The sequence below is a fragment of the Chelonoidis abingdonii genome, chromosome 6, assembly GCF_003597395.2.
Source record: "Chelonoidis abingdonii isolate Lonesome George chromosome 6, CheloAbing_2.0, whole genome shotgun sequence".
Taxonomy (NCBI): Eukaryota; Metazoa; Chordata; order Testudines; family Testudinidae; genus Chelonoidis; species Chelonoidis abingdonii.
Genome location: NC_133774.1, coordinates 90,485,527 through 90,495,118, shown reverse-complemented (window position 1 = coordinate 90,495,118; position 9,592 = coordinate 90,485,527). Strand labels below are relative to the sequence as shown.

The window sequence follows — 9,592 nt, the reverse complement described above, 5'->3', positions numbered from 1 at the left end:
ACCACCTCCACATACCCAAGGCAGCTATGAAAACCTAGAAATTTGTCAGATAACCCAAATGTAATTCAGAGAATGGCTTCACACTTGGTAATTTCTTTCCAGATCAAGAATTTGAGATCTCGCCCCCATTTTTCCTTTCTTTAATAATTTAAAGTGTTGTTAAATATCTAGTTAATGTGCAAAGGAGAAATGTGAGGAAAAGATTCCCATATTCTCCATCAGATCTGAACGTGAGCACACCGGAAGTTAATCCATTATTTAATACACCCAGAAGGGTATTTAATTAAGCACCAGAACAGCTCTCTTAAATCCAGAAGGTGCAGTAACCCACCCAGACTTTCCATTACACAGCATGTGGTCATGAAGAACCCTATGCCTCTGCCTGCCCAGCTTCCCATCCTTTGTCTGCTCTGTTCCACGGTGGATGAGATTGCTGTTCACAATAAGGTAAAGTGAAAAGTTTTGAGTGCCAACAATGGCCTCCTTTAATTTTGTTTAATTTTGTACATATTACAAACTTGTTTGACTAAATTAAGCAGCCCTATCCAAGCCACATCTTGCTCTCCAGCATCTCAGTTTCAACTGCTATTCTCTGCCAGTCCAAAGTATTAATTTATCTGTGCTCTTGCAGCTCCAAAAACCTGGCTATGCAGCCAAAAACACAAATAACACTACAACTACTGTGCTCATTTCAGAGCAGAGGGATTTCCCTCCCCCCCCTTTTTTTTTAAATGGGAGATGGACCACCCTGCTCTCGTGGCACAGAACACTGTTTACATTGCAATACTTGACTGTGTAATACATCTGGCATTTTTGGGCAGGATTCCTAAGCTAGGGGCCAGAAGCCCTTAAGCAATGATTTAAGGGGGAAAAACAAATCATACAAATTAACGGTGCTCATTTCTAGTTTGTTGCACTTAGCTTTTGGTTATTGATGGAAAAACACAAATGTATCTGCTCAGTAAACAAAAGAAGACTGTTTCTTTATCTTAATATTAAGGGATGAAGAACATGTTACAGTTCCAGGGCTCAATTGCAACCGCAGGTATTTGGGTGTGCACCACTGCACATGTGCCTTAAAATATTTGTTATAAACTTGCACATGGACAATATACAAATGTTACAAATACACAATGATGACTTGTATATTTGAGATTGGAATGGAGCTCTAGTATAAATCTCTAAAACAACATCCCTGGTTCTCAGAGGGAGTCAACTTATGGTTCTCCTCATTCCTTCATCCCCAATATATTTTACTCATGACCTGGAAGAACTACATTTTCCCAAATTACCAAACAAAAGTCAAAGTTGAAATGTTTATTTAAGATAACAAAATTAAAGTCAACCCTCATCAAAATGTGTATGTGTTTATATACATATATATAAATAAAAGAGCATTTGACACTTCCTTTTGCAAAATTTAGGACGGGTAAAGCAATCAAGGTGATATTTGAAGAACATCCACATTGCCAGAAAATCTTTAGTAAAATAAACATAAACTTTACCTAAAATTTCCTAATAAAAGGTTTGTTATTTAAAAAACAAGGACTCACAAAGCCAAGAACAACAAGAAAAAATATCTTTGCCTTGATGCTTTATTTAAATCTACTTCTTGTAAGTGTAACTCCTATTTCTTTAAAAACAAACACACTAAGCAATACACAATGGGCCAAATGTATCCTTGGTCTAACATTTATGGAGTCATTAGTTACACCAAAACTAATATAGCCTATTCTAGCTGGGTTTCTTGATTAACATTACACTTAGAATAAAAAATATCATAGACCACATTACATACAGGTGGTGGGGAAAAAAACATTTTTCCATACTTCATGGGACAGAAGTATGGGATAGTTTCCTATCCAGCTAGGAAACTACTATCTTAGTACACTATACACTTTCAATATGGACAGTTCATTTTTAATAATTCTGACTTCTGCTATCAGAGTATTGTCTAAGTAATCTGTTTCTTCAACGAGGCGGAGACAATTTACTCATGTAGCCTCTATTAACAATATTGGAAGTTGTGCATCTAAATCTTTCTAAACTTTGAGGGAGAGTAAGCTCCTTAATATAGTACTGTGAGTTTGTGATTAAGGAGTTTTATTGTTTCTTCAGCCTTTCCAGACACAGTTACTAACAAACACTCATGGGGGAAAGATCTCCTGGGAAGGAAAAGGTGGGGGGAGGGGAAGGGGGAGAGAGAGAGAGAGAGAGAGAGAGAGAGGAAAACCTATGAGATATGGGAGATAAATAAGGAAGTTTAAGAAAATGCAATCTGTACCATCGTACATATGCAGAGATAGGGTGGACATATGGTATTATTTTCCATTTAAAATAAAGGACTGCTACGTAAAACTAGGCTGTTCAATTTCTGTTCTCCAAATTCAAAAAGATCAAGCTTATTTAATAATTTATATTCCTATATTATCACCTTTAGAGGTGATATATTGTACAAGGTCAAGAAGACAAATTTTGCTGAATTTACAAGAAGAACCACCTAACAAGCAATGGTATTATAAGGTCTATCTCAAAACCAACATTTTATCAAACCAAATTTTCTCAGATTCTGCCCACTAAAGGGCACAAGGAAAAGGACATTCTTATGGGCATAGTCTAATCTGAATGAATAGTAATTTAAATGCATAACTCACAGTTGCGTTAACAGGAGTCATGCACAGAAGCCCATGAGTGTCAAGTTGAGAACACACCCCAATAGATACTAAAATGAAAGCTGTTGCAGACAAGTTAAAGTTAGCATCCTAGTGGACGCAGCTCCAGCAGGTCACGGAGAGGTCAGCTTTGAAGGAGAAATCCAAATGAAATATAAACATGGCATTGTGGAAACCAGACAAATCTCCCATAGCTTCGTCCAGCCAGCACTAATCTAGGCATCAGCTATGGAGCATAATCTAAACAAACGGATCAGTCGGTTCATACATCTGGAAGCTGTCATATTTTGGAGCCTCCTAACAGTTATGTATAACTGAAACATCCAGTTGCATACGCTAGCTTTTAAACCTGTTGAAGGGGCAAAAATTGTTACATGCATACACAATGCAGTATTACTATATTCTGGAAAGCCACCACAGACATTGTTTGATAACAGGGACTGGATTCTCTCCTGTCATTGAAAAACCCATTGAAATGGATGAAGCAGAGCAAGGGGAATGAAAATCTCACAAAGAGCTGTAGAGTTTTCCTTGAACAGCCCTCTTTGCTGAAAGGGACTTGGGGAATCAGGGATTTTAGAGACCTCTCCCTCTCCCACCCATCTGGATGAAAAGATCCATGAGGAAGGGAAAATCTGTCTACACAGAGACAAAAGCCATCTAACAGGTATGGCTTCTGCTCCTTTCACTCCCCCCTGTCTGGCACCACAACTCCAGCAGGAGCTGTACTTCCAATAGCTAGGTTTCCCCTGTGGCAGTTCAGGAGCAGTTGCAAAGGGTACCCAAAGGAAAGCACACAGCTTTGATCTATATGACTTTACACCTGGATTTCTGCATTGAAATCCTTGGGCTCTACAAGGAACAATGCTCCTGAAAGTCCCCTCCCATCCTTTTCACCATCACCAGAACTCAACAAGGTACAGGAATTCACATGGAGCACAGGAGGATGGAGGGGATAAATGGTGCAACGGAGGCCAAATTCCTCCCCAAACTAACACACACACACACATTATAAGAGGAAATAGGGGAGACCCCCTTCCTGTCAAGATCCACTGGGGACAATCTGGTCCAGAGATTAATCAGACTGTGCAATGTATAGAAATAACAATAATGAAGGCATTTTCACTGACCTCAAACCAATAAAATGTGCTTAAAATTTTAAACAAACAAACCAAAACGGTACTAATGTTTCAGTGTATTTAGAACTCATGAGGGGTACAGATTGATTGCTCTGGAAACTGAGATCCTCTGGCATCCATAGAACAGTTACAGCACAAGCAGTGACAATACAGTCTATAATTATCTGGTACAATTTTGTATAAATCTTGGGTGAAATCCTGGTGCACTGAAGTCACTGGCTGCACTTGGGTGAAATCCTGGCTGCAGTGAGAATTTTGCTATTGACTACAATGGGGCTGGATTTCAACCTTATCTTAGAAATGATGTAAATAGTGGCCACTTGTGGTATTTTCAATACTCCCAGACTCAAAGATAAAAAAGTAATTTAAAATTCCTCTTCCAGATTTTTTGATGTACAAGCTTCCCCACCCTGTCTCACAACTGTGCATCAGTCCTGGCCTGAAACTACCATATGTAGAGGAAGAGTGTGGTTCAGTCTCCATGTCTATCTAACCCCTGGCTGCTCTACTAAAGAGTCTAACGTGGGTTCAACTGTGTTGGTGGTGGTTTTAATGATGTGGGCACCTGCCCACAAAGAACTGGACTGAGACCACCAGTGATTTCTTATTGAACATATGAGCTTTAAGAAGAGGCTACAGACATATTTCCAATAAACAAAACCTTTTTACGCATTTTCACTTAACACTTTAATATTTTAGAACAGTTAGTTCGAATAAAAACACAGAAGTTAGTCACCCCTCATCTTAGCACTTAAAATTAAATTTACAGTTATGTATTAAAAATTGCTCTTGACCTTCGAATGAGAAACAAACTGAATCATTCTTCAATTTTGATGACAGTTAACTTTTAAAAGAATAAAATTCTGTTTCCATTAACATAACAGCCTAATAAATTTATATTGACTACATTCCCAATATTATTGTCCCTGGGCTAGCACATGATACTTTTACTACTACTTCTACTTTTGCTGGACATAACAATAAAACCCCATTTATCCAAACAAAACGGGAGATGTTTATTCTGATAAGCAACAGACTTCTCAGGGCACATTATGCATGCTGCAGTAAACATCCCAATGCAAGATACAGGAAGTTTACAGATAAGTAAGCACCTATGCTGAATTACTTCCTTTCCTGTCATCTGATCTTTACCACTCTCTGTTAGATTGGTACCACTCTTTGCTACCAAACCAGTTACATCAATTCAAATATTTCTTACAAGTTCTTATTATGACCAATAGCTAGTTATTTATCAAACAAACAAAGTGAACTACTAAAAGAGTCTTTTGTGCTCCCTTTCAGCTAAATCCTCCTTCTTCTGGGTGGAAGGGTTCAAATGGTCATAAATTGTGACTGGGGAAGATTCCTTAGGTTAGATCATGGCATTGAGGTTCTGCAATAGAGCAAGTTCTGCTCTCCCACTCATCGACCTTTTGCCAATGCAGTATTGCAAAAGTAGGCACAGCTAAGACCATGAAAGGAGGACCCAACACTATTCAAGTCTACCCAAGATGAGGCACTGGTACTGTGGAGAAAGTTGACGCAGAAACATACAAGCTGCAACAGTTCTGACTGGGCCAATTCATGCTGTCTTTATTCAAGCAAAACACATTGATTTGGCCCACTGAGAGGAATGTGTTCTTTAGCAGTAGCAGATCCATGGAGGTCTACCACATTATCACTTTCCTTTGTCCCTCCACAACGGTAGTTTAAAGTAAGCTATCCTATGCAGCATTTGAGGAAGCACCTCCATTTAGGGAAACTAGTCTGCTTCATTCACTTTGCTTTCTCCTCTTTACCCCACTCCTGAGCTGCATAGGTAGATTAATTGCCTACTACTTTACAGTATCAAAGAGTGAGGTGACCTCATTATAGAATTTACAGATAACTTATCTTGATTAATACATTTTGTTTAACACTGTAGGCAGCGGGACCTGACCATACAAGCTACATCTATCCAGCTGCACAGAACATTTCTTCAGTTGTGGTTAGCATGTGCTTTATTTGTTCCAGGTACTGAAGATGAGCTTTCCACATGGCTGCTGAGACATCCCTCCCCCTTGCCTCCAACATGCCTGGGGAAAAAGAGTTCTGCCTATTTGACACACTTGGTTCTCAAAGGGCTGTTGCTGCAAATAACCACTTGCCATGTGAAAGAAGAGGAGCAACTGCAGCACCTCCTTTCCTGGATGGCAGGATCTCTGGCTTGGAGTCTTTACATTGAATATTGATGCCTTTTTCTTAATCTCCTGATTGGAGAATAAGAAAAAGGGGGCAAGGTGAGAATGCAGTACAAGGACAGTAGAATGAGATGGCAGGGAGAAGCCTCTCTCCCCTTATGTTCTCAACAACCATCACCAGTAGCCATATTACAAGTGTCGTGTCAGACCCTTTATCTGGGGATGAACCCACACATTTGCTGTGGGATATAAAGGCCAGACCTCTGCTATCTATCTCTTCACTGATTTAGGTTCTGATGGGGGGTGCCCAATCATAGTGGTATCTGGGCACCTTGTTGTGTATGAGCACATGGTGCATAGTCAATAGAGATATTTCACAATAACATGCAGTTGGATCTATGACCCTATCTATATCCAATAGGATTCATCCACAGAGGAAATGAATGCAAAACCCTTTTTGCACTTGTGGGTGTTGTGTGCTATGTAAGGAGAAAACTGGACAATCGCCACATTTCCAGCATGCACAGCCCCAGACAGCAGGTCATGATCAGACAGATCCACAGGCAAATAGAACTGTGTCCTAAGGATGCCATGCCATGTCTTTTGTGTACCAAACAGGCTAAAATCAAGCTTTCTGTGGCCTATATAATAATAATTGATAATAATAAATCTGAGGTTTTGAATCTTTCTGATAAGGGAAACAAGGGAAAGTCCTAGTCACTGCTCAGTCTCAGAAGAACCTGAAATGTTGGACTGTTGGAGAAAGCAGTTTGGGGATCAAATTGAAGGTAGTGTGACTGTGGGACATAGAGGAACAATTAAAACATTCTGGACAACAGCAGCAAAGGGATGGATTAAAAAAATGTTCCTCTAAGACACTGTTGCTGCCAAGAAGTGATTCAGGGGAAAGCCACTCGGTACCAGTATGCACACCAAAGGCCAAGTGTGTTGGCACAAATTGTGAAGTAAGGATGCTAGTAAAAGAAAATTGCAAGAATGAAGAGCTTTAAGAGCTGTTTCTTTTCTCTCTTGTCCTTTTGAGAACTTGCCCACCAGGTGGGTTTTTGCAGCTCTTATATAAATACTTCAGCTGTAATAGCTTTAAATATAAACTTTTCATCATTTATTTTGGACTCTGGATGATCTTAGAACTCAGTCAAACTTCATTCTCACTACTTATAATTAATTCTGAGTTAGGATTTTTTAGGTTCATAGTTCACTCCTGCTAAGCTTCAGTGGTGTAGTACCTTCCATGTTCCTGGTATTCATTACATACAACAAGTCTCTAATGTAAATACTGACAGTTCCTTGAGAGGTGATAATTTTTAAACATTTGAACAAAATAAAACATTTTATTGCAACTGTAATGGAAATGTATTTTACATCATTAGCTGTGTTTAACCAATATTGCTCTGTGTATTCAAATTCTCTTATTAAACACAGTGTAAAAAGCAGAATAAAATATCTAATCTAATAACAGAGCAGTTTACAACTTGTTGTAAAGAGTTTTCTTAAGACCTTAGGATCAGAAAATTGTGCTTTCTTTTGTTTTAGTATAGTACCTAGCACACTTGGGTCTATAAATAATAGGATAGGTAGGTTAGGAATTAGGACTGCACGCACACGCATGTGCACATGTGCACACACACACACAGTGAAATTGGAATTTTAGCATCACTTTCTAGCACTTATGCACAGAAGGAACATCATTCTCCAGACTACCTCTCCCCATGCCTTTCCCCACTCCAACTCCTCACTCTGCACTCTCTTCTGTTTATGCTTTTAACCACAGAAATATGCAACTGCTATTCGTTTGGTTTATTTGTATAGCACCCATGTTCGTGACCAGAACATTTATACAGTCTCTATTGAGAAAACACACAATTTAGTCAAACTTTTCTATTGATGGTCTTACAATGGCAGTCCGGGAGGACTGGGAGTTAATTTAATTTAAATTAAGAATATGCTCTTTCATCTTAATTAACTACCCTTTTCTGTAATCTAAAAATGCAGAGGTTTCCAATTCAGAGTTTTAATAATATTTCACTGATATGAAAACTACACTCAATAAAAGTGAAATTAGACAGGTCAACTCTGTACAGCCAACTGTATTATGAATTAATAGAGGCTACACAAATTCTGAGGACTATTAAGTTAGTTTTTGCATTTGGGAAAATATTTTTTCCATGCAACACCAATGGCATAAAAAGAGGTCAAAGCAGTGACTAAATAAAATGGCTATTTTGAAAATCATATTTTTTCTAGAAAACCATGTTTCCATTGTTGGTCATACAGGAACTGCCAATGCAGTAATCAGGGAGTTTCTTGGTATTAAACTAACAGGAAAAACAGGTGGCATGAGATGGAACCACCATTCCTGGTAGCTGGCTATTAGTTATACCATAGTTAAGATACTAAATCACTGTATAATATTGAAAACCAACATTATCAATGAAGTTTCCATCAGGAGGCAGAAGCAAAGGAGTGAAGAGACAATTCTGAAACATTTCATTTAAAATACCGCAAGAGAATCTTGCAGAGTTAAGATACAAAACACTGTTGAAAAAATATTCAAACCCTATTCATGGAAGTAGTAATTAGGGTTAACAGCTCTCCTAATGGACTACGTTCATATTACAGCTTCTGAATGCACATCTCTACCTTTGGACACAATCTGCTGTGTTCCTACTCAGCATGTCTGAATAGGAATTGCAGGATGGTCCCACTGTACTTAGAACTATTCTACTACTGTACAAAGACTATTCAGTTATCAACAAGTTCTTATCTTGAAAACAAACAAAAAAGCTCACAAAATGCTGAATGGGTTTGCCACTGGAGTCAATGGGAATAGCATTGCCATGCTCTCCATCCATAAAGCAAGACAGACTACTCCCATGGTCTGTTGATCCCTTGCCTTTCACTCAGTATGGCTTTCTCAACACACACAGGGCCATTCAGTAATGGTTACTTATGCAGTGCTCCACATTAATTTTTATGAGTCAGATACTGCTATAAACTGCTTTAACTTAAATCCAGAGTAACTATTGTGGTCAATGAGTTAGTTGGGATTTACACCAACATAACCGAGGGCAGAATTTGCACCTAATCTAATACTGTTTTATCAAAAAGAAAAAATATGGGCTTGATTTCCCCCTCCCTGACAATGGTGTAAATCCAGATATCCCTTGGAGTGACATGGTGGCAAAACCCACTTAACCTGAGAGAAGACTCAGGCCCCAAGGGGCTGCAATGGGGGCTCTGGGTGCACAAGGACTGCAGGATGGGGCCCCCTTTATAGCCTATATATCGTACAAAATGGCTTAACCTTTAGTAAGTTCATCTAGGTAGCATTTCTACCCTGCTGATTAAACATGCTAGTGCAATGCAGATTAACCACCGGTGCAAAAACTCCGCTTGACTGAATTTGCTAGTCTCCTTCTTAGCCCTCCCCCCCCACAACAACCTGGTTTTAATCTAAAAAAATTACCCCTCTCCCCAGCAGAGCTGGGCCCCCACCCGCTCGGGGACATTAATCTGCTTTGCAAACAATCCAACATGCGTTCCAGTCTGGGCTTCACTTTTTTTTTTTTTTTTTTAACCT

The 9,592-nt window shown here is 39.0% G+C and overlaps 1 protein-coding gene across 3 annotated transcripts in view; it reads right to left on the bottom strand.

The window, feature by feature from the left end:
• Positions 1-9,592, bottom strand: part of PTCH1 (patched 1) — a 76,857-nt gene that overhangs the window by 64,382 nt on the left and 2,883 nt on the right. The window lies entirely within an intron of this gene.